The sequence below is a fragment of the Aegilops tauschii genome, chromosome 4 (genome assembly GCF_002575655.3).
Source record: "Aegilops tauschii subsp. strangulata cultivar AL8/78 chromosome 4, Aet v6.0, whole genome shotgun sequence".
NCBI classification, from domain to species: Eukaryota; Viridiplantae; Streptophyta; class Magnoliopsida; order Poales; family Poaceae; genus Aegilops; species Aegilops tauschii.
In genome coordinates, this window is record NC_053038.3 from 307,403,109 (window position 1) to 307,426,422 (window position 23,314).

Sequence of the window (23,314 nt, forward strand, 5' to 3'; positions counted from 1 at the left end):
AAATCCTTAAAGACTCAATCCGATAAGATAACTTCAAAGGGAAAACTCAATCCATTACAAGAGAGTAGAGGGAGAGAAACATCATAAGGTCCAACTATAATAGCAAAGCTCACGATACATCAAGATCGTATCACCTCAAGAACACGAGAGAGGGAGAGATCAAACACATAGCTACTCGTACATACCCTCAGCCCCGAGGGTGAACTACTCCCTCCTCGTCATGGAGAGCGCCGGGATGATGAGGATGGCCACCGGTGAGGGATCCCCCTCCGGCAGGGTGCCGGAATAGGGTCCCGATCGGTTTTTGGTGGCTACAGAGGCTTGCGGCGGCGGAACTCCCGATCTATTCTGTTCCCCGATGTTTTTAGGGTATATGGATATATATAGGCGAAAGAAGTCGGTCAGGGAGCCACAAGGGGCCCACGAGGGTGGAGGGCGCGCCCAGGGGGGTGGGTGCGCCCCCTGCCTCGTGCCTTCCTCGTTGCTTCCCTTACGTACACTCCAAGTCTTCTGGATTGCTTCCGTTCCAAAAATAACTCTCCCGAAGGTTTCATTCCGTTTGGACTCCGTTTGATATTCCTTTTTTGCGAAACACTGAAACTGGCACTGGGCTCTGGGTTAGTAAGTTAGTCCCAAAAATAATATAAAAGTGCATAGTAAAGCCCATTAAAACATCCAAGATGGATAATATAATAGCATGAATACTTCATAAATTATAGATACGTTGGAGACGTATCAGGGCTCAATTCTGTGCTCATCCTGGTGTAGTACTCCTATTAGTACTAGGCAATGCAGTTGACGGGTGACCTTGGGTAGCGGCGACCGAGGGAATTGAACCGTGCTTCGCATGGTAGGTAATGTTGTCTAGTTACTAAAGCATCCCTCCATTGTTCATCGGTAGTCACTATGGACCGGGGACATGAGGGGAATTTCCTAGGGGTGGAATTCTGGCCGCCAGATATTTCGACTCGAAACGCGGAGGCTAGACTGGTTGGGGTTGGCTAATGTGCGTACCATGCACGCCACCAGAAGGACACGAGCCCTTTTTTTAGGATCAACACGAGCCCGGTTTTTTTAGGATCAACACGAGCCAAGGTCTGGCTGGTACGCCGTTGGGTCCTACCATTCGAGTATACGAAATGAATCTTTTAAATTGCCGAACGAATCTATGTGTATTACAATGCCCGTATTTTCCTTGCAAATAGTAATCACGACGTGGTAATTGATTTATGACGAGTTCTTGAATTAGAGTGAGTTTGTGATACAGTGATCTCAACGTGGATTTCACATTTCATGGTATCCCTAGTAAGTTTTTCATTGCAAATTCAAATTTAAAAGATGAACGGTATGGTGGTGAGAAAACTTTGTATGTATCAAGCATATGACCACACACACACACATACACGAACACAACAACAATCGAATAAGTATAGTTCATCTATTTTTCCAAACCATGCATGTATGACACGAATTCAAAAATACTCCTTCTGTTCCTAAAGATTAGTCTTTTAGAGATTTCAACAAGTGACTACATACGGAGCAAAATGAGTGAATCTACACTCTAAAATATGTCTATATACATCCGTATGTGGCAGTCCATTTGAAATCTCTAAAAAGACTAATATTTAGGAATGAAGGGAGTAAAATGTAAGACATGCATGGTCCTCAATTCAATATTTAAAATGAACAGGAAACTGAAACATGAATATTAAGTCTAGTGCTACAGTACATGCAAATGTTGTGTTTAGGCGGAGCTATGTAGATTGTCGGGGGTTAACCCCTCGACCTTAGATAAAATTGTGAAGCTGTGTTTAGGATTGTTTAGATTATATTTGTCCACACCCTCCCAAACACCGATTGGTTCTGCACCCCCTCCTCCCCGGGAGAATATCATGTGCCCCCACACCTTAGATGCTATATACTGATACGAGTTCCTTGGAGCTTGTAGGTCTGAGATATAGCAGCTCATAGGATGTCATAATATTTTTACAGGAAACCTTGATGAGTTTGAGAATTGCACACAATTTGTACAAAAACTACTCAGATGCCCTTGGATCCCATATCCAACGACCTCGAAGGTCGTATCACCGTAGCACCTAAGATGAAGGACATCATATTCTCCTGTATGTAAGAATATCATGTGCTACCACACCTTAGATGCTTTGGTGATACAAGCTCTTCGGAGCCATTGGATTTGTGACCCAAGAACTCCTCGGTGGTTTGAATGTTTTTTGCAGAAAAGCCCCCAAAGAGTTCGGCCACTGCTTACAAGCACAAAGACTACTCAGATGCCATTGGATCTCAGATCAAACGACCTCGAAGCTCGTATCACCGTAGCGTCCAAGCTGCGAGAGCACCTGATGTTTTCTCGCAGGGGAGAATATGAGGTGCCCCCGCATCGTAGATCCTATGGTGATACGAGTTCACGGAGATCTAACAGCTCACAGTAGGAGGTTTGAATATTTTTGCAATATACGCCTGAGAGAGTTTGGGAATTGCGCAGAAAGCACAAGTACTATGCATGTGGCATTTGATCACAGATCATACGACCTAGATGCTCGTATCACCGTATCGGCTAATTAAGCTACGGGGAGCACCTAATATGAGCAACGGGGAGCCGTTGGATCCAAGATGCAGCGGCACACACGAGGCCTAAATGTTTTATTTGCAAAAAAACCTTGGAGAGTTTGGAAATTGCGCGTAATTACAAAGACTACTCCCAAGCCATTGGATCTCAGTTCCAACGATGTAAAAACTCGTATCACCATAGCATCTAAGCTGCGGGGTGGATGTGATATTCTATGCTGCTGTCATTTTTGTTCGTAAACTTGCAAAATACGTGTAACTCATGCCGTTACTTGTCTAACCGCACAAAATGTTTGTTCAAAAAACCATCCTACACTGAAATATCGGAACAACACCCGGGGGTCCCACTTGTCATTGATCAAATTTGGACCTAAAACTAACAAATCTCAAAGACGAGATTCGAACTGGCAACCTGGACTACAAAGCGTAAGTCGATAGCCTGAAATAACAACGGTTGTTGGCTTTGTCCCATAACTTGATTTTATACAGTATTACGTTGAGTAGAGTAGAGGGAGTGGCTCGTCAACACGTGCATGACCATTGACTCACTTACTAGTGGGTCCTAGGTCTTCGATCTCTCTCTCCTCTCCATCGTCTAACCTTTAGACGCACGGGCACACACGCAGATTGGCGCTAGCTTGCCGTGGTGTTATTATAACTAAAAAAAGCTTGGAAAATAGAAGAATCACCTAGAACAAGAGACGTTGTGGCTGGTCGAGACGGAGCTAACCACACCTATCCTCCGTGCCACGTTAGCATGATGAAGCTGTGTGGCTAGTGGGGTGTTTTCGACCGACTGGCTGGGTCCCGAGGTCGAACCATAGGTAGTACGTTTGATACAGTATAATTTTACACGCACATTTTTCCTCTGTGCCGAGACGTGGCACACCCTACCGCGCAGTTTCGGGGTCCTCCCGGGTGGTGCACGCATATATTCTTCCTTGCCGAGATGTGGGACGCCCTACCGTGCGTTTTCTGGGTCCTCCTCGGTCGTAGCGCCGAAGCAACTAAATGAGTTGTCAAATCACGAAAGACCACCTTTCCCGCCGAGTACATCAATGAAGCACGGTGGCTAGCTAGTTGGGCTAGGGCAACCGATTAGCTAGGCCGCCGCCACATTTGTTTTTTCACCCCTTTTTTTATCTCCTTGCCGGCAAGTAAATATAAATATCCACCGCGCCGTTGCTCTGGTCTTTGGGTGCGGAAGGCGCGGCAGAATTTTTAATTTTTTGGTTGATGGGAGTAGGCGCGACAGCATTTTTAATTTTTTGATTGACGGGAGCAGGCGCGACAGCAATTAGTCACGATGACTCCGCCTATAAAACCCTGTAACGCCCGGATAATTAGGCTACAGTAAAACTCTCCTAATGATGCCATGTCATCTCTGTGTACTGTTGCTAAACTCTCGTTAGTTCAAAACCCATTCAAAAGTCAAATTCAAAATATGTCAAACAACAAAAGTTTTCAAAAGTTGAAACAAAAATGTTCGGGCAGTGCCAAAAATGGCATAGGCAATTATGGTGTAGAAGACACAATTTTATAAAATACTTAAATGCCCTAAATTAAATAAAACAGAAAAGGAAAAGAAAAGAAAATACAAAGGCAGAAGACAAAAGAAAAAAAAGAAAGCCCCCTTCCCCCTGGGCCGAAGGGCCCAACTAGCCAACTGCCAGCCTGCCCGACCGGCCCAGCCGGCCCAGCCCGCCTCCCTCGGTCGCTCCCTCCCCTTCCCTGTTCCCCCGACCAGGGTCGGAACAGAGGCGCGTCCCCGCCGCACCCCCCTCGCCGGCGTCGAGGAGGGGATAAGGTCGCCACGCCCCCGCCTCCTCGGTTCCTCCTCCCACTCACCCTGCTCTCGCCCTCGGTCACTGCGCCTCTCCCTCTCCCCTCAGATCCACGCCGCTCCCTCCTTCCCCACCGCATCCGAGTGCCACCGCTGCCATGGCTCCGGCCTAGCCACGGCCACCGTGCCCACCTCGCCGCTCCACTGTGTCCCCAAGGTCCGCCGTCGTCCGCTGCTTCGACCGGTGCACCCCGTTGGAGCTCGGAGCCACCGCAACACCCACGACGCCACCGCCTTCCTCCTCTGCTCCGACAAGCTTTGCCGCCGCTCTTCACCAACTCCGGCGACGACTCTGCAGCTACCAAACCCCCCAAGGGCCACCGTGTGTGCCGCTCGGTGAGCCCCCACTTCCTCCTCGCTCTCGTGCGCCTCCTAGCTAGCTCACCCGCCGTCGCCCGAGCGCGTTGCCGCCGACGAGCTCGGCGCCGTGGCCACGGTCGCCTTCACATGCGGCCGAGCGCCGCATCGTGCTCCTGGGGTTCCAAGGAGCCCAACGCGCCTGCGCACGCTCCCTCCCGTGCCTCCTAACGCCGTCCCCGATGAGCGCCCGAACGCATCACCGCGGAGCTCGCCGCCGGCAATGCTCCGGTGACCTTTTGGTCACGGGCTCAACCCCGTTGCACTCCCCACGCCGCGTAGAAACTCCCCAGCCTCTCTGTTTGCTCGCTTGCACGCCACAGCTCCGTTTTCGTCGAACACCCGTGCACGCCGCCGCCTCCGCCGCTCGCCGGCGCCGATTCTGGCCAAGTCCGGCGATGCTACGGCCACCACTGGACGCGGCGATGTGAGCTCGTTCGAACACACCTAGCCCCGCTCCTCCCCGAGCCCCGTAGCGCGATTCTGGCCAACTCCGGCGAGGGGCCGCCGTTGTTTTGGTCGCCGGAGTCGCTCCGGCGCCGGCCGCCGACGTGGCCTGCCACTGGGGTCCAGCAGGGTCACTGCCTGGTGGCCCCAGGAGCCCGGTTGGCCCAGTTGACCGGGTCAACTGCTGACTGGGCTGCCCAGTGAGACTGACATGCGGGTCCCACCTCTTAATGCTCTAATTAAAACATTTTAATAATTAAAACTAATTAGTTTAGTTAATTAGACACTGACAGGTGGGCCTAGTAGTTTTACTAACTAAATTTAGATTAGTTTGAACTCTGTTTAACCCACTGTCTATGACAGGTGGGTCCCCCCGTGTCAGTTTTGACCAGTCAACCATACTGTTGACTGCTGACGTCACTCATACGTCATGCTAACGTCATATTCCTTTTCTGTTAATTTAAGTAATTCCAGAAAATGGTTAAATCTTTAGAAAATCATATAAAATAATCCGTAACTCGGATGAAAATACTTTCTACATGAAAGTTGCTCAGAACGACGAGACGAATCCAAATACGCAGCCCGTTCGTCCGCCACACATCCCTAACCTATCTAACTCGCAACTTCCCCCTCCGGTTCGTCTGTCCGAAAATGCGAAACACCGGGAATACTTTCCCGGATGTTTCCCCCCTTCGCCGGTATCACCTACTACCGCGATTTGGCTCACCTAGCATCACGCTTTGTCATGTCATGCATCGCCATGCATTTGTTTGCATTGTATTTATTGTTTCTTCCCCCTCTTCTCTCGCTAGACACCGAGACCGACGCCGCTGCTACCCAGTACGACTACGGTGTTGACGACCCCTCCTTCTCGGCTGAGCTTCCAGGCAAGCCCCCCTTTGATCACCAGATATCGCCTATTCTACTCTCTACTGCTTGCGTTAGAGTAGTGTAGCATGTTACTGCTTTCCATTAATCCTATCCTGATGCATAGCCTGTCCTTGCTACTACTGTTGTTACCTTTACCTGCAATCCTACATGCTTAGTATAGGATGCTAGTATTCCATCCGTGGCCCTACATTCTTGTCGTCTGCCATGCCATACTATCGGGCCGTGATCACTCGGGAGGTGATCACGGGTATATACTTATATACATGATATATGATACCTGTGGTGACTAAAGTCGGGTCGGCTCGTAGGAGTACCCGCGAGTGGATCTTTGTGGCGGAGCGACAGGGCAGGTTGAGACCGCCTAGGTGAGAGGTGGGCCTTGCCCTGGTCGTTGTCTGCGGTTACATCAATTAACACGCTTAACGAGATCTTGGTATTTGATCTGAGTCTGGCCATTTGGTCTATACGCACTAACCAACTACGTGGGAAAGTTATGGGCACTCGACGTCGTGGTATCAGCCGAAGCCTTCGTGACGTCAGCGACTGAGCGGCGCGCGCCGCATTGGACCGTAAGCTCGCACTTGTATTAAGGGGGCTAGGTCTGCTTCCGGCCGCGTACGCAACATGCAGGTGTGCAATGGGCGATGGGCCCAGACCCCTGCGCGCATAGGATTTAGACCGTCGTGCTGACCTCTCTGTTGTGCCTAGGTAGGGCTGCGACGTGTTGATCTTTCGAGGCCGGGCATGACCCAGAAAAGTGTGTCCGGCCAAATGGGATCGAGCGTGTTGGGTTATGTGGTGCACCCCTGCAGGGAAGTTTATCTATTCGAATAGCCGTGTCCCTCGGTAAAAGGACGACCCGGAGTTGTACCTTGACCTTATGACAACTAGAACTGGATACTTAATAAAACACACCCTTCCAAGTGCCAGATATAACCCGGTGATCGCTCTCTAACAGGGCGACGAGGAGAGAATCGCCGGGTAGGATTATGCTATGCGATGCTACTTGGTGAATTTACCATCTACTCTCTTCTACATGCCGCAAGATGGAGGAGGCCAGAAGCGTAGTCTTCGACAAGATTAGCTATCCCCCTCTTATTCTGGCATTCTGCAGTTCAGTCCACCGATATGGCCCTTTACACATATACCCATGCATATGTAGTGTAGCTCCTTGCTTGCGAGTACTTTGGATGAGTACTCACGGTTGCTTTTCTCCCTCTTTTCCCCCTTTCCCTTCTACCTGGTTGTCGCAACCAGATGCTGGAGCCCAGGAGCCAGACGCCACCGTCGACGACGACTCATACTACACTGGAGGTGCCTACTACTACGTGCAGGCCGCTGACGACGACCAGGAGTAGTTAGGAGGATCCCAGGCAGGAGGCATGCGCCTCTTTCGATCTGTATCCCAGTTTGTGCTAGCCTTCTTAAGGCAAACTTGTTTAACTTATGTCTGTACTCAGATATTGTTGCTTCCGCTGACTCGTCTATGATCGAGCACTTGTATTCGAGCCCTCGAGGCCCCTGGCTTGTATTATGATGCTTGTATGACTTATTTATGTTTTAGAGTTGTGTTGTGATATCTTCCCGTGAGTCCCTGGTCTTGATCGTACACGTTTGCGTGCATGATTAGTGTACGATTGAATCGGGGGCGTCACAAGTTGGTATCAGAGCCGGCTGCCTGTAGGAATCCCCCTTCCACACTCCTTGGCCGAAGTCGAGTCTAGACATTGCAAAAACTTTTACTAACATGGCTGTGTGTCTTACGGGCCCACGTCGCCATTGGGTGGTACTAGGATCTTTTACTCCTCGACCTTTACTCCGGGACTCTGAACTCTCTTCTAGTCGGGTTAAACGAATTTACTATCTCTAACACTAGGATCCCGTGACCACATTCTCCCCAAAGTTGGATAAGCCATAGTTATTTCTTAGAATATTATTTTGAACAATTCCCACAGTGTCATTTGACTCCTTTGAAACATCTTTTCTTTCAGATGGAACCCACGAGATAGGTCGTGCGCCACACGACGGCCATTGGTGCCTCGAGATCACCTGCTGTGCTAGCTGAGATGATGACCTATCTGGGTTATCGCTGGCACCCTGAGTACACCGTCTACGAGGAATACCAGGACTTTAACCAGGAGCAGTACCGTGCCATCGTCCACCTCTACTCTCGGGAGTATGACTCCACTACTGTGTTGCACACCGCTCATGGTGTTGGAGTGACCATCGATATGGCTGTCCACGATGCTGCTTATGCTGCTCTGACACGTCTTTGTGGAGAGTATCGGGAGTTGGACACCTCCCCCTTCAGGCACATTGCTATCACATCTGATGTTGGTGCGGAGGGATACTACACGGCTGCCTACTCCACTGTCACCCGAGAGCCCTTCTACCATCAGAACCTGGTTCTGCATGCTGATGGGCTGGATCGAGCTAACCGAGCTCTTCGCCACGAGTTGTACACCACCCGTCAGCACCTTTACCGTGCTCTGACGCTGTTGCACCCCTTTGTCCGATCTAGAGAGCTGCCCCGTTCTGCGATCTACCCAGCCAGGACTGTGATGCCCCAGGGTGTCGGCTGGCCAGATGTGGGAGGCTACTCTCCCGCACTTGGTCCTCTTCTGCCACCTGAGCGTCAGGTTCTGCACCAGAGTATTCGCGGACCCCAGGTTGCTGACGTGGCGTTCCCGATGCGACACTACCAGCTTTCAGGCTACACCTACCTCCACAGTACCTCTTGGGACTGATGTAGGCTTGCTTGTTAGTGTTAGATGCATTCGCCGCGAGCCTGTGTGCCGCCTATGTTGTTTTAGTCTATGTACTGAACTCTGTGTACTGAACTCTATGCATGACCCCTTTTGTAAGTTATGCCGACTACTATGTAGTAGCTATCGTGCTCCTTTCATTATGCATGTTTCATCATGAATGATTCTTGTCTTTGCAAATTTCTCAATGTTGAACAACCCCTGTTACATATTAGCAGGATGGTTAGACCAGGTGGTCGTGGTAGTGGTGGCAACGCCCCACCACCGCCCGAGTACATGGCTAGTATGATCCAACAGTTCGAACTGAACCGCCAATTCATGGAAAATATGATGGCTCAATTTCCTCGCCCCAATATGAACCAGCAGCCAACCCCAGTAACTCTGCAGGATTTCTTGCGCCTCAACCCAACTGTGTACCGCAGCTCAACTCAGCCTCTGGATGCTGATGACTGGCTCCGTGACATCACCTATGAGATGGAGTCTGCCGATGTAGCCCCTGCCAGCTATGTCACCTTTGCTTCCTTCTTCCTGAAGGGACCCGCAGCTCAATGGTGGGACAGCCACAGGCGTACTCTGCCAGCTGGAACAATCATCACCTGGCCAGACTTCCAAGCCGCTTTCCGTGACCGCTTCATTCCTTAGGGAGTCATGGACCGGAAGAAGCGTGAGTTCCGCAGCCTCACCCAGGGCAACAAAACTGTGGAAGCTTATCAGCGGGAGTTTCTGGACTTGTCCCGCTATGCTGAAGAGGACATTGCAACTGATGCCCGTAGACAGGAGAAGTTTCGTGACGGCCTTCAAGCTGGCATCAAGCTCGCACTTCTAGTGCATGACTTTGCTGATTTCGCCACCTTGGTGAACAAGGCCATCAATGTCGAAACTGGTCTGCAGGAATACCAAAGCTCTCACAGGCGCAACCGTGACACGGGCTCATCTTCGGGCCCGCCCTCGCAGAAGCGTAAGATATGGATCCCGAACAACATGTACCGTCCAAATGCATCTGCCCCAAGGCAGACCTATGCTGCACCTCGTCTGCCTCCTCCACCATCTAGGCAGCCAAGGCTTCCAGCTCCACTTCCAGCTCCACCACCCCAAGCTCCTGTTCCCACTCCCAATAATGGTCTGTGCTACAAGTGTGGTCAACCAGGTCACCGTGCCAGGGACTGCAATCAGAATCAGAATCAACTTGCCCTTCCCGCAGCTGGCCGTGGTAACAACCAGCCCCGCAACAACAATGCTAAGTCTTATGGTCGTGCTCATGCCAACCACGTTGATCTGAACGAAGCTCAAGACCAGCCTGCAACTGTGATGGGTACACTCCTCGTAAATTCAGTACCAGCATCCGTTTTATTTGATACAGGTGCATTGCATTCATTCATGTCAGAAGATTTTGCATACAAGCACGACGTTAAATGTGAGGAGATGAACACCTCGGTAGTGGTCAAAACCCCCGTGGGGCAGTGTCAAACCTCCATGGTTGGCATCGACGTCCCCGTGGAAATCGAAGGGCTGGAATTCTATGCCTCTCCCATTATCCTAAAGTCGTCTAACATCGACCTCATTTTGGGGATGGATTGGTTGAAAGCGCATACTGCTTCTATAGTTTGCGCCACTAAGACTGTCCATCTACTTCACCCTTCAGATGAAATAGTTACTTACCAAGCTCATCTGGTGCAAAATGCCGAGGCAAGGCTCTATGCATTGAATGCATTGAATGCTACACCACTCGAGGGCATTGAAAACATTCCCGTCGTGCGTGAATTCCTTGACGTCTTTCCTGAAGAACTTCCAGGGATTCCCCCTGCTAGAGCTGTCGAATTCATCATCGACTTGAAACCAGGCACCACTCCTATAGCCAAGCGACCCTACAAGATGCCGCCGCATGAACTCCTTGAGCTTAAGGAGGAAATCGACAAATCTCTTCGCAAAGGATTCATCCGCCCAAGTTGCTCTCCTTGGGGAGCACCTTCTCTCTTTGTCAAGAAGAAGGATGGGACAAACCGATTAGTTCAAGACTACCGTCCTATAAACCAAGCTACCATTCAGAATAAATATCCTCTTCCTCGGATCAATGATCTGTATGATCAACTGGCGGGTTCATCATTGTTCTCTAAGCTCGACTTGAGGTTGGGTTACCACCAGATCCGTGTTCGTGAAGAGGATATCCCAAAGACCACCTTCGTGACTCGATATGGTTCATACGAGTACACCGTCATGTCTTTCGGCTTAACCAATGCTCCAGCCACCTTCTCTCGTCTGATGAACTATATATTCATGGATTACCTCGACAAGTTCGTCGTGGTTTATCTGGATGATATCCTGGTATTTACCAAGAACGAAGAAGAGCATGCTGAACATCTTCGTCTTGTGCTAGAAAAGCTACGAGAGCATCAACTATATGCCAAGTTCTCCAAATGTGAATTCTGGCTACCGGAAGTAACCTATCTTGGGCATGTCATCTCTAAGGATGGTATTGCCGTCAACCCTGAACGAGTCCAGGCTATTCTTGATTGGACTCCTCCGAAGAACGTTAAGCAAGTCAGAAGTTTTCTCGGTCTCGCCAGCTATTGTCGTCGATTCGTCGACAACTTCTCCAAGATCGCCAGGCCTCTGACTAACCTGTTGCATAAGGGCGTCAAGTTCCAATGGACAGACAAATGTCAGGAAAGTTTCCAGGCACTCAAAGACAAGTTGACTTCTGCCCCAGTGCTAGCTCCACCTGATACTAAGAAGGACTTCGTCATTTACTGTGACGCTTCTCGTCAAGGATTCGGCTGTGTCCTAATGCAAGACCGCAAAGTGATTGCTTATGCCTCTCGGCAATTGCGCCCTCACGAAGAGAACTACCCAGTTCATGACCTCGAACTTGCTGCTGTCATTCATGCGCTGAAGCAGTGGCGACATTACCTTCTCGGTAATTGTTGCGAGATCTTCACCGACCACCAAAGTCTGAAGTATCTGTTTACTCAGCCAGACCTGAACCTCCGTCAGCAGAGATGGATGGAGACTGTTGCAGACTTTGACTTGGGTATTTCCTATATGCCAGGCAAGGCTAATGTAATGGCTGATGCCTTGAGCCGCAAGTCTTACTGCAACCACCTCCAGGTTCACAAAGTTCAGCCCTCGCTTGTGGAAGAATTCAGAAACCTGAACCTCCATATTGTTCCTCGGGTGCACTCGCTCCCCCTCCTAAGGAGTTTCGCAAGATGAACCTCCGGGTTGTTTCCCAGGGTTCCCTCAATACCCTGGCTGTCGAACCAGATCTCTTAGACTCCATCAAGAGAATACAGGGATATGACTCTGAAGCCCACAAGATTAAGCGCTACCTCGCAGAAGGAAAGCCCTCATTCTTCACTATTGCTGATGATGGCACTTTGTACTTCAAGGGCCGCCTAGTGGTGCCATGTGGAGAGAAAAACCTGGATATGACTCAGGAAGTTATGAAATAAGCTCATGATACGCCTCTATGTATCCATCCTAGTAGTACAAAGATGTACCAAGACACCCGTCAGATATTCTGGTGGTCTAATATGAGGCAAGACATTGCTCGTTATGTTGTCGAGTGTGACATTTGCCGTCGTATCAAAGCAGAACATCAAAGGCCTGCTGGAACTCTGCAACCTATCTCTATTCCTGAATGGAAATGGGACCATGTCGAGATGGACTTCGTCACTGGATTTCCCAAATCGCAGAAAGGTAATGATGCAATTCTTGTCGTCATTGACCGGCTTTCTAAGGTTGCACATTTTCTGGCAGTCAAAGAAACGATCACTGCTAGTCAGCTGGCAACGCTCTACATGTCCAGGATTGTGTCACTCCACGGTATTCCATTGGTTATCAGCTCAGACCGTGGCAGCTTATTCACTTCAAGATTCTGGGCAAGTTTCCAAGAAGCTATGGGAACTCATCTGTCATTCAGTACTGCGTTTCATCCTCAGTCGCAAGGGCAAGTTGAACGTGTCAACCAAGTTCTCGAAGACATGCTTCGAGCTTGTGTTATTTCCTTCGGCAAGAAATGGGAGGAATCTCTCCCGTATGCTGAGTTCTCTTATAATAATAGCTATCAAGCTAGTCTGAAGATGGCCCCCTTCGAAGTGTTATATGGACGAAAGTGCCGAACCCCTCTGAACTGGTCAGAAACTGGGGAACGTCCACTCTTTGGTCCGGATATTATCCAACATGCCGAAGAACAAGTCCGCATTATTCGTGAGAATCTCAAGACTGCTCAGTCACGTCAGAAGAGTCAGTATGACCATAAACATAAAGACATGGTCTATCAACCTGGCGAAAAGGCCTATCTTCGAGTTACACCAATGAAGGGTGCTCACCGCTTCGGGATCAAGGGCAAGCTAGCTCCTCGCTATATTGGCCCATTCACTATTCTGGAAAGGCGTGGAAAAGTGGCATATCAACTGGAGCTTCCGCCGAACCTTTCTCAGGTTCACGATGTGTTCCACGTGTCACAGCTCCGCCGATGCTTCAAGGACCCAATCCGAGCAGTGGATCATGAAGTGCTCGAATTGCAACAGGACCTCTCCTATAAAGAGCATCCGGTCCGCATTCTCGACCAAGCTGAACGCCGCACACGTCAGAAGGCGATCAAGTTCCTCAAAGTTCAGTGGTCGCACCATTCTGAAGAAGAAGCCACCCGGGAACGCGAGGATCGCCTACGTGATGAGTACCCCGCACTGTTTCCGTCTACCTCCTAAATCTCGGGACGAGATTTCTTGTAGTGAAGGAGATTTGTAACGCCCGGATAATTAGGCCACAGTAAAACTCTCCTAATGATGCCATGTCATCTCGTTTACTGTTGCTAAACTCTCGTTAGTTCAAAACCCGTTCAAAAGTCAAATTCAAAATATGTCAAACAACAAAAGTTTTCAAAAGTTGAAACAAAAATGTTCGGGCAGTGCCAAAAATGGCATAGGCAATTATGGTGTAGAAGACACAATTTTATAAAATACTTAAATGCCCACAATTAAATAAAACAGAAAAGGAAAAGAAAAGAAAATACAAAGGCAGAAGACAAAAGAAAAAAAGAAGAAACCCCCGTTCCCCCTGGGCCGAAGGGCCCAACTAGCCAACTGCCAGCCTGCCCGACCGGCCCAGCCGGCCCAGCCCGCCTCCCTCGGTCGCTCCCTCCCCTTCCCTGTTCCCCCGACCAGGGTTGGAACAGGGGCGCGTCCCCGCCGGACCCCCCTCGCCGGCGTCGAGGAGGGGGTAAGGTCGCCACGCCCCCGCCTCCTCGGTTCCTCCTCCCACTCACCCTGCTCTCGCCCTCGGTCACTGCGCCTCTCCCTCTCCCCTCAGATCCACGCCGCTCCCTCCTTCCCCACCGCATTCGAGCGCCACCGCCGCCATGGCTCCGGCCTAGCCACGGCCACCGTGCCCACCTCGCCGCTCCACTGTGTCCCCATGGTCCGCCGTCGTCCGCTGCTTCGACTGGTGAACCCCGTTGGAGCTCGGAGCCACCGCAACGCCCACGCCACCGCCGCCTTCCTCCTCTGCTCCGACAAGCTTCGCCGCCACTCTTCACCAACTCCGGCGACGACTCTGCAGCTACTAAACCCCCCAAGGGCCACCGTGTGTGCCGCTTGGTGAGCCCCCGCTTCCTCCTCGCTCTCGCGCACCTCCTAGCTAGCTCGCCCGCCGTCGCCCGAGCGCGTTGCCGCCGACGAGCTCGGCGCCGTGGCCATGGTCGCCTTCACATGCGGCCGAGCGCCGCATCGTGCTCCTGGGGTTCCAAGGAGCCCAACGCGCCTGCGCACGCTCCCTCCCGTGCCTCCTAATGCCGTCCCCGATGAGCGCCCGAACGCATCACCGCGGAGCTCGCCGCCGGCAACGCTCCGGTGACCTTTTGGTCACGGGCTCAATCCCGTTGCACTCCCCACACCGCGTAGAAACTCCCCAGCCTCTCCGTTTGCTCGCTTGCGCGCCGCATCTCCATTTTCGTCGAACACCCGTGCACATCGCCGCCTCCGCCGCTCGCCGGCGCCAATTCTGGCCAAGTCCGGCGATGCTATGGCCACCACTGGACGCGGCACTGTGAGCTCGTTCGAACGAACCTAGCCCCGCTCCTCCCCGAGCCCCGTAGTGCGATTCCGGCCAACTCCGGCGAGGGGCCGCCGTTGTTTTGGTCGCCGGAGTCGCTCCGGCGCCGGCCGCCGACGTGGCCTGCCACTGGGGTCCAGCAGGGTCACTGCCTGGTGGCCCCAGGAGCCCGGTTGGCCCAGTTGACCGGGTCAACTGCTGACTGGGCTGCCCAGTGAGACTGACATGCGGGTCCCACCTCTTAATGCTCTAATTAAAACATTTTAATAATTAAAACTAATTAGTTTAGTTAATTAGACACTGACAGGTGGGCCTAGTAGTTTTACTAACTAAATTTAGATTAGTTTGAACTCTGTTTAACCCACTGTCTATGACAGGTGGGTCCCCCCGTGTCAGTTTTGACCAGACAACCGTACTGTTGACTGCTGATGTCACTCATACGTCATGCTAACGTCATATTCCTTTTCTGTTAATTTAAGTAATTCCAGAAAATGGTTCAATCTTTAGAAAATCATATAAAATAATCCGTAACTCTGATGAAAATACTTTCTACATGAAAGTTGCTCAAAACGATGAGACGAATCCGAATATGCAGCCCGTTCGTCCGCCACACATCCCTAACCTATCGAACTCGCAACTTTCCCCCTCCGGTTCATTTGCCCGAAAACGTGAAACGCCGGGAATACTTTCCCGGATGTTTCCCCCCTTCGCCGGTATCACCTACTACCGCGATTGGGCACACCTAGCATCACGCTTTGTCATGTCATGCATCGCCATGCATTTGTTTGCATTGTATTTATTGTTTCTCCCCCCTCTTCTCTCGCTAGACACCGAGACTGACTCCGCTGCTACCCAGTACGACTACGGTGTTGACGACCCCTCCTTCTCGGCTGAGCTTCCAGGCAAGCCCCCCTTTGATCACCAGATATCGCCTATTCTACTCTCTACTGCTTGCATTAGAATAGTGTAGCATGTTACTGCTTTCCGTTAATCCTATCCTGATGCATAGCCTGTCCTTGCTACTACTATTGTTACCTTTACCTGCAATCCTACATGCTTAGTATAGGATGCTAGTATTCCATCTATGGCCCTACATTCTTGTCGTCTGCCATGCTATACTATCGGGCCGTGATCACTCGGGAGGTGATCATGGGTATATACTTATATACATGATATATGATACCTGTCGTGACTAAAGTCGGGTCGGCTCGTAGGAGTACCCGCGAGTGGATCTTTGTGGCGAAGCGACAGGGCAGGTTGAGACCGCCTAGGTGAGAGGTGGCCCTGGCCCTGGTCGGTGTCCGCGGTTACATCAATTAACACGTTTAACAAGATCTTGGTATTTGATCTGAGTCTATACGCACTAACTAACTACGTGGGAAAGTTATGGGCACTCGACGTCGTGGTATCAGCCGAAGCCTTCGTGACGTCAGCGACTGAGCGGCACGTGCCGCATTGGACCGTAAGCTCGCACTTGTATTAAGGGGGCTAGGTCTGCTTCCGGCCGCGTACGCAACGTGCAGGTGTGCAATGGGCGATGGGCCCAGACCCCTGCGCACATAGGATTTAGACCGTCATGCTGACCTCTCTGTTGTGCCTAGGTAGGGCTGCGACGTGTTGATCTTCCGAGGCCGGGCATGACCCAGAAAAGTGTATCCGGCCAAATGGGATCGAGCGTGTTGGGTTATGTGGTGCACCCCTGTAGGGAAGTTTATCTATTCGAATAGCCGTGTCCCTCGGTAAAAGGACGACCCGGAGTTGTACCTTGACCTTATGACAACTAGAACTGGATACTTAATAAAACACACCCTTCCAAGTGCCAGATATAACCCGGTGATCACTCTCTAACAGGGCGACGAGGAGAGGATCGCCGGGTAGGATTATGCTATGCGATGCTACTTGGTGAATTTACCATCTACTCTCTTCTACATGCTGCAAGATGGAGGAGGCCAGAAGCGTAGTCTTCGACAAGATTAGCTATCCCTCTCTTATTCTGGCATTCTGCAGTTCAGTCCACCGATATGGCCCTTTACACATATACCCATGCATATGTAGTGTAGCTCCTTGCTTGCGAGTACTTTGGATGAGTACTCACGGTTGCTTTTCTCCCTCTTTTCCCCCTTTCCCTTCTACCTGGTTGTCGCAACCAGATGCTGGAGCCCAGGAGCCAGACGCCACCGTCGACGACGACTCATACTACACTGGAGGTGCCTACTACTACGTGCAGGCCGCTGACGACGACCGGGAGTAGTTAGGAGGATCCCAGGCGGGAGGCCTGCGCCTCTTTCGATCTGTATCCCAGTTTGTGCTAGCCTTCTTAAGGCAAACTTGTTTAACTTATGTCTGTACTCAGATATTGTTGCTTCCGCTGACTCGTCTATGATCAAGCACTTGTATTCGAGCCCTCGAGGCCCCTGGCTTGTATTATGATGCTTGTATGACTTATTTATGTTTTAGAGTTGTGTTGTGATATCTTCCCATGAGTCCCTGATCTTGATCGTACACGTTTGCGTGCATGATTAGTGTACGATTGAATCGGGGGCGTCACAAACCCACTGCTCACTGATGTGAAAAGTCGTCGACTGGTGTTTTCCCATGGTGAAAACCAAAAGATTCACCCCGCTCCTCGGCTGGCTCCCTCCGCCTTCCCGTAGATTGCATTGCCTTTCAGCCGTTTCTCCCACTTTGCTTCCTCTCCCCATTGCTTCTACCTGGTGCCATGGCGGCGTAGCAGATCACGGAGTCTGAGGTCAGGCGCCTGACATGGGAGCTCCAGGCCAAGGATGCGGAGCTCAAGGCCAAGGATGTGGAGCTCCGTGAGCTCAAGGAGGAGAGGAGTGCCATGCTCCTCCGTTATGTGCGGGAGTTCACAGAGCTTCAAAAGCGGTAGGCGTCCACCACAAATATGCTCAAGGCGTCGGTGGCGTTGCTGCAGAAAGCGGGAGATACGATAAGCTGTCAGGGGAGCCGGCTGGAGCGCGAGCGGGCCGATCATGACGAGGTCCAGGATCGCCTCAGCCACTTGGTGGACCAAGTTGCCACGCATGTGTTGCGGCTACGCGATGCCTACCGTCGTGCCAGCGTGACCATGATGGCCGTCGGGCTAAACCCGTTCGACCACCCCATCAACTTCACCGAGCTGCGGCTTCCTGACCTGGTCTCCTTCTTCACCTATATCTCCGAGGAGCTGAGCCGTCTCCGCGCGATGGTGGGGGCGGAGCTGGACAAGGAGGGGTTGCGGGCTGCCGTCGCCGTTGCCGGGAGAATCCTCTCAGGGCTCCGTCACCGGTATCCATTCATGCCATTGGACGCCATCTTTGACGAGCTGGCTCCCGTCGACCGAGAGCGGGCTCTGCGGGCGGTTGCACCCTACATCACCAACGTCGTGCGCCTCGAGAAGCAGAGGGACTTCGGTGGTGTTTAGGCGTCCTCTGCATGGGCATGTCCATGTCTCGGCGCAACATGACCGTTGGATCAAACTCAGACGATGCAGATCGGTCACTGTGGCACAAAGCGTGTGGGTGTGTTTGGTTGCATTCTCATCTCAATATAGTTGTTCCCTCTTCGCGTATTTGTGTTAACCTACTAGTGTGGACTCATCCACCCTTCATGTACTCTGCCAAACACCCAAAAGTGGGTCGAGAAGGGAACTTTTGCTCCCATCCTGTGCACCCTTCATACACCCTGGCTAACACCGATTCGTGCTTCATATGGTTCAAGTTTCGTGGAGTACTGTAGCACCGTACTCTCCGTGCGCTGTAGACCTAGTACTTTTAACATTGATCTCACCGTTCATTCTCGACCGGACAGTCAAAAAAGCGGTACTATGTTACATTACTGTTCATATAGTTGACATACACACGACATCATTTGTTGTCGTCATATCTTACTACGCTAGCAACAATATTATGTAGTACTGACGTATGAACCACTGCACATGCCTAGTAGTAGGAGCACTGTGTATGTTCAAGTGGCTGCCGTGTTTTGCACTCCTCCGTCGTAAGAGTGGAAACGCTTGCTGTAATCATTTTTTTCTTCAAAAAAACAGTGGACATGCTCTACCGTGCGGATCCTCCTCAACGTTCATCGGGAACCTTGCTACTCACTTTCTCCGACGTGTGGGACAGCCAGCATCAGGGTCCACCAGCCATGCACTAAATTAGTCCATAGTAGAGTGCCCAACTGCATGGTAGACTACCCCGATCGGAGCGCCGTAGTAATGCCCAATGAGCCGTCAAATCACAAAACCCCCTCCTTTCCAGCAGTAAGTTGGACGGACGAACCAACCATCATTTCACTCTTCTCTCTCAGCTTCCTCTCTTGAAGAAAACCCCCACTCGCTTCTCCCTCATCTTGTTCCTCATTTCTTCAAGAAAACCCCGACTTGCTTCTGCCATTGTTTTTCTCTCCCCAAAGAAGGAAAGGTGAGCGCATCAATGGTGTTGATTCTGGCCAAGGCCCGGTCTTGCAACCCCGAGACTGATCCTATAACTCCCTCTCTATTCTTCTTTTGGGTTTGTGATTATGGTTTCTTTTCTTCTATTTCTATTTGACAGTTTCTTGATGGACGCTGGCCAAAACCATCGAGGCTCATGGTACAAAGAAGCGCAAGCACCCCGCCGAGACTACCGCAAACAAGATCAAAGCCATCGCCCTGTCCAAGCCCCCCTCTCCGGGATCCCTCATTAAGCAAGTCCAAGTAATATCTCTTGACGATCTTTTTCTCGATCTTGATCGTGTTTTTTCATCTAACACGTAGTACTAGTACTAGAACTTTCTGGGTGATCTTGCATGTGATTTTTGTGTGCCAAATGACGGTTCTAAATTCCTCTTTTGACCAAAACATGCGAGAGGTTGACACTGATTTCTTATAGATTACTTTCAACTACTTTATGAACATCAATGCTACCTTTGAAGAGGGTATATTTGCCTCAGTAACTTGTGTTATGGATATTGCAAGTAATCCCTCTGCTCTCATGCCTTTGAAGACATGTTCTAGTGTCTTTGTTCACTCATTTCTGTGCGTATATGTAGTCATATATGGAGTAAAATATCAAAAATCATCTTATATTTCTGAACGGAGGTAGTAATAAAATATCTGGTTTCTGTTTGAATTAGAACTAGGTCCACGGTGGAGATGAAGTTCTCAAAGTCATGCCGTGTGAACTGGAAGACCCGAGGATGAGTTCTACTGCTAAACTATCCAGCTGTTGTGTCCTTGTCGCCACGTGTCCTGAACTAGTGTTTTCCTGTAGCATTGTTGTCAGGCGTGTTCTCGAGGCTGTACTTGACCACAACAATTTACTGGCTGTGCCTTCGATTACGAAGGGTGTGGTTCTTGTAAAGCTTCCCGACAAATCTGATGCGGCCTGTCTTCATCGTCATGTTTATGAGTGGAAAGACCACTCTGTTAGGTTCTCCAAGGTTGACGAGATGGTGATGGTGCAGGTAGACATCTCTCACGAAGTCCATGGCCTAGTCAGTTATGCGAGGTTTATCCCGTATGTCTGTGGCAAGAAATAGTTTGCAGAGTTTACTTAGTGCAACTTTGCTTGTCTGTAGTAAGTACTATTGTTCAGTACTTGGTTTGTGTTTGTGAACCCTTTATTGTTTAGTACTGCCGCTTTTGGTGTGTGGTGAGTCCTGAGAACAGTCTATGTTAATGTCTGTCCACTCAATTCAGTCTGTATATTTTGAAGTATCCAGATCATCTTTTTTGTGAGGATGGTTTATCAATTATGGTTACACTCCAATATCTGTATGCATTGCAGGGTTTATCGCACCCACCAGGATTTCCAGTCCCATGGATGTTCGGTCCATACGATTTGTCACGATCTTTGGACTATCCTGCTTGTGGGAGTAGGCGGGGGCCCTGCATGCCACGCGTAGTTGGACTATCAATCTTCTGTTTAGTACTTCAACATAGTGATTTCCTGGTAAGGATTCACTCGTGTCACATCAAGTAAATCTTATTGATTTATTGTCTAAATCTTATTGATTTAGTGTCATGTTTTCTTTCTTTTTCTGCAATTTTACGATGCAGGTTTTGCCATGTGACATTCATCACAGAATAAACCGTTTGGTTTGCTCTACGATGGATATTTTTGCAGGTTTCACTTCTTATGCCGTGTCAGTAACGAAGGCACTGTCCATCACTTATATTACTGGAAAAAATTGGATCAGTCTGTTGTCTGAGTACAAGCTGAATCCCTATGATGAACTACGGTTTGGTTTAACAAACATGCCACAATTAGTCCTTCTCGCGTTTAAAAGAAATGAAGAAAAAGACTGGATCACGGTCACGGAGCCTACTCAAGTTAGAAAGCTGATCCTAGCATACCAGACACGATCACCGCTGTCTCGCACATCGGTACCACCTTCAGCAACGGATCGAGCACCGGCAGTTGCTCTAGCACTGACAGCGGCAGCAGCTTAGTCTGATCTAGCTGAGGATTGGGCACCGACCGCGTCAGCGGATCAGGCTGATCTACCGGAGGATCGGGCATCGACACAGGCACCTGCTCCGACACCGGCACCAGCTCTACAAGGATCACCATCCCCGGCAATAGCAGCGGCACTACCAGTCGCACCGGCACGAGCACCAGCAATGGCTTCAGCACCTGCACCAACACTTGCACTTGCATCTGCTCCGGCCCGTGTAGCGGCAACGGAACCAGCAGTTGCACCGGCAACAGACTGGGATGCAGTTCGCACTTCATATACCAAAGTCCTTACAAAAACCAACATGTCCACCTTCTTGGTAAGCATTGGCCGCCCAAGTGCTTTGTTCTTTTTTCTTTCCATGTTGTTTCACATGATTCACTATGTTGATCTAACTGTTTGTGTATGTCTTCTTGTTTGCAAACAGAGAATTCCTAGAGCAACGAGGGAGTCGTTCAACAATCTGGGCAACCGTGGCCAAGTTTCTTTTACCATGCGCAGCCTTGGTGTGAATGAACCTACTCAATATACCGTAAGTACAAAGGATGGTCGCATGATGATTGATGCTAAAGGATGGTCAAGGTTTAAATCTAAATCATATCTTGCGGTAGGGGATGATGTCAAAATTGAACTTTCTCGGCAAGGAGAGTTGGTCCAAATCAACGTTGAAATTCTTCAGTAGCAGCACGCAACTACCGAACTGATCTATCCTCCAAGAGATTTTGATGTAATAATCTGGCATGGTGAAACAAGTGTCCTGTGTGTATAAGTAGTAAGACATTATTATTTGTCACATGGTATATCGTTGATAGAATTGCAACTCTGATTGCTGGTTAGGAACTGTCGTTCGATTTCATTCTAACAGCTGTCGTGCTTTACTCAATTTTGTGTATTCGCCTTGCGACCGCATCTAAAACCAGCACCATACCGATCGCTTGCAATATGAAAAGCGCTGGGGTAGAACACATGGGCCCCCAAACATGCAGGACCACCGGCCTGTGGCCCAAAGTCCAGAACCGTGAGCCTGTCTGAGTATTATGTTCTCAGCTAAACCCCCATAATGCCCGTGCGTTGCATGTAACATTAAGATGCATTTGTATGAGTATTTTATCTTGTGAGAGAAAAGTATGAACGAGGGAAGGCCTTATCTGCAAATGTGGAGAGGTGTGTGGGTACCTTTTTGCAAAATTGCCATAGTTCCCTTCCTATCCGTCGGATATAAATCGGACGGCCTATATTGCAGGATGGCAGGCACACCATCATCACCAACTCGTCTATACTGTGTTAAAAAAAACTCTGTTTTTTATAACTATATATGTTATATATATTCCCCTTGATTTTTCTTATGTATAAAGTTGTGATATAAAATATTTTTATATTTCTTTACAGAGGGAGTATCTCTCTGTCAAAAATATATTTATGTGTAACTAGTTACTCCTGTCTTTCTACTTCCTTTCGCTGATATGTGGGGCATCCGGCAATGGGGTCCACGTGCCATATGCACCAAATTAGAGTGCACAACTGCACGGTAGACACACCCCGGTCGTAGCGCCGCAGTAATGCCCAATGAGCCGTCAAATCATAAAAACCCCCACCTTTCCAACTTTAGCAGTAAGCTGGACGGACGAAGCAGCAATATTTCACTGGGCCTGAATCCCCTTCTCCCTCGTCTACTTGTTCAGAGAAAACCCCCGCTCGGCGATTGCATAGGGTTTTCTCATGGAGAACCTGGTACGAATTCTTCATCCATCCCCGATAAATCCAAGTCCCTTGGTCGCGGGTAATCCTAGGATGGCAACCGCCGCCGTTGATGCATTTTTCTTCCTACTGAATCTAGTGTGTTTCATTTGCAGTGCCCAAAGTGCGAGGACCCTACAGGTTTCTGCGCCCTCGGCGAGACGCCACACTTGTTCCTTCTCATCCTAGCACAGGA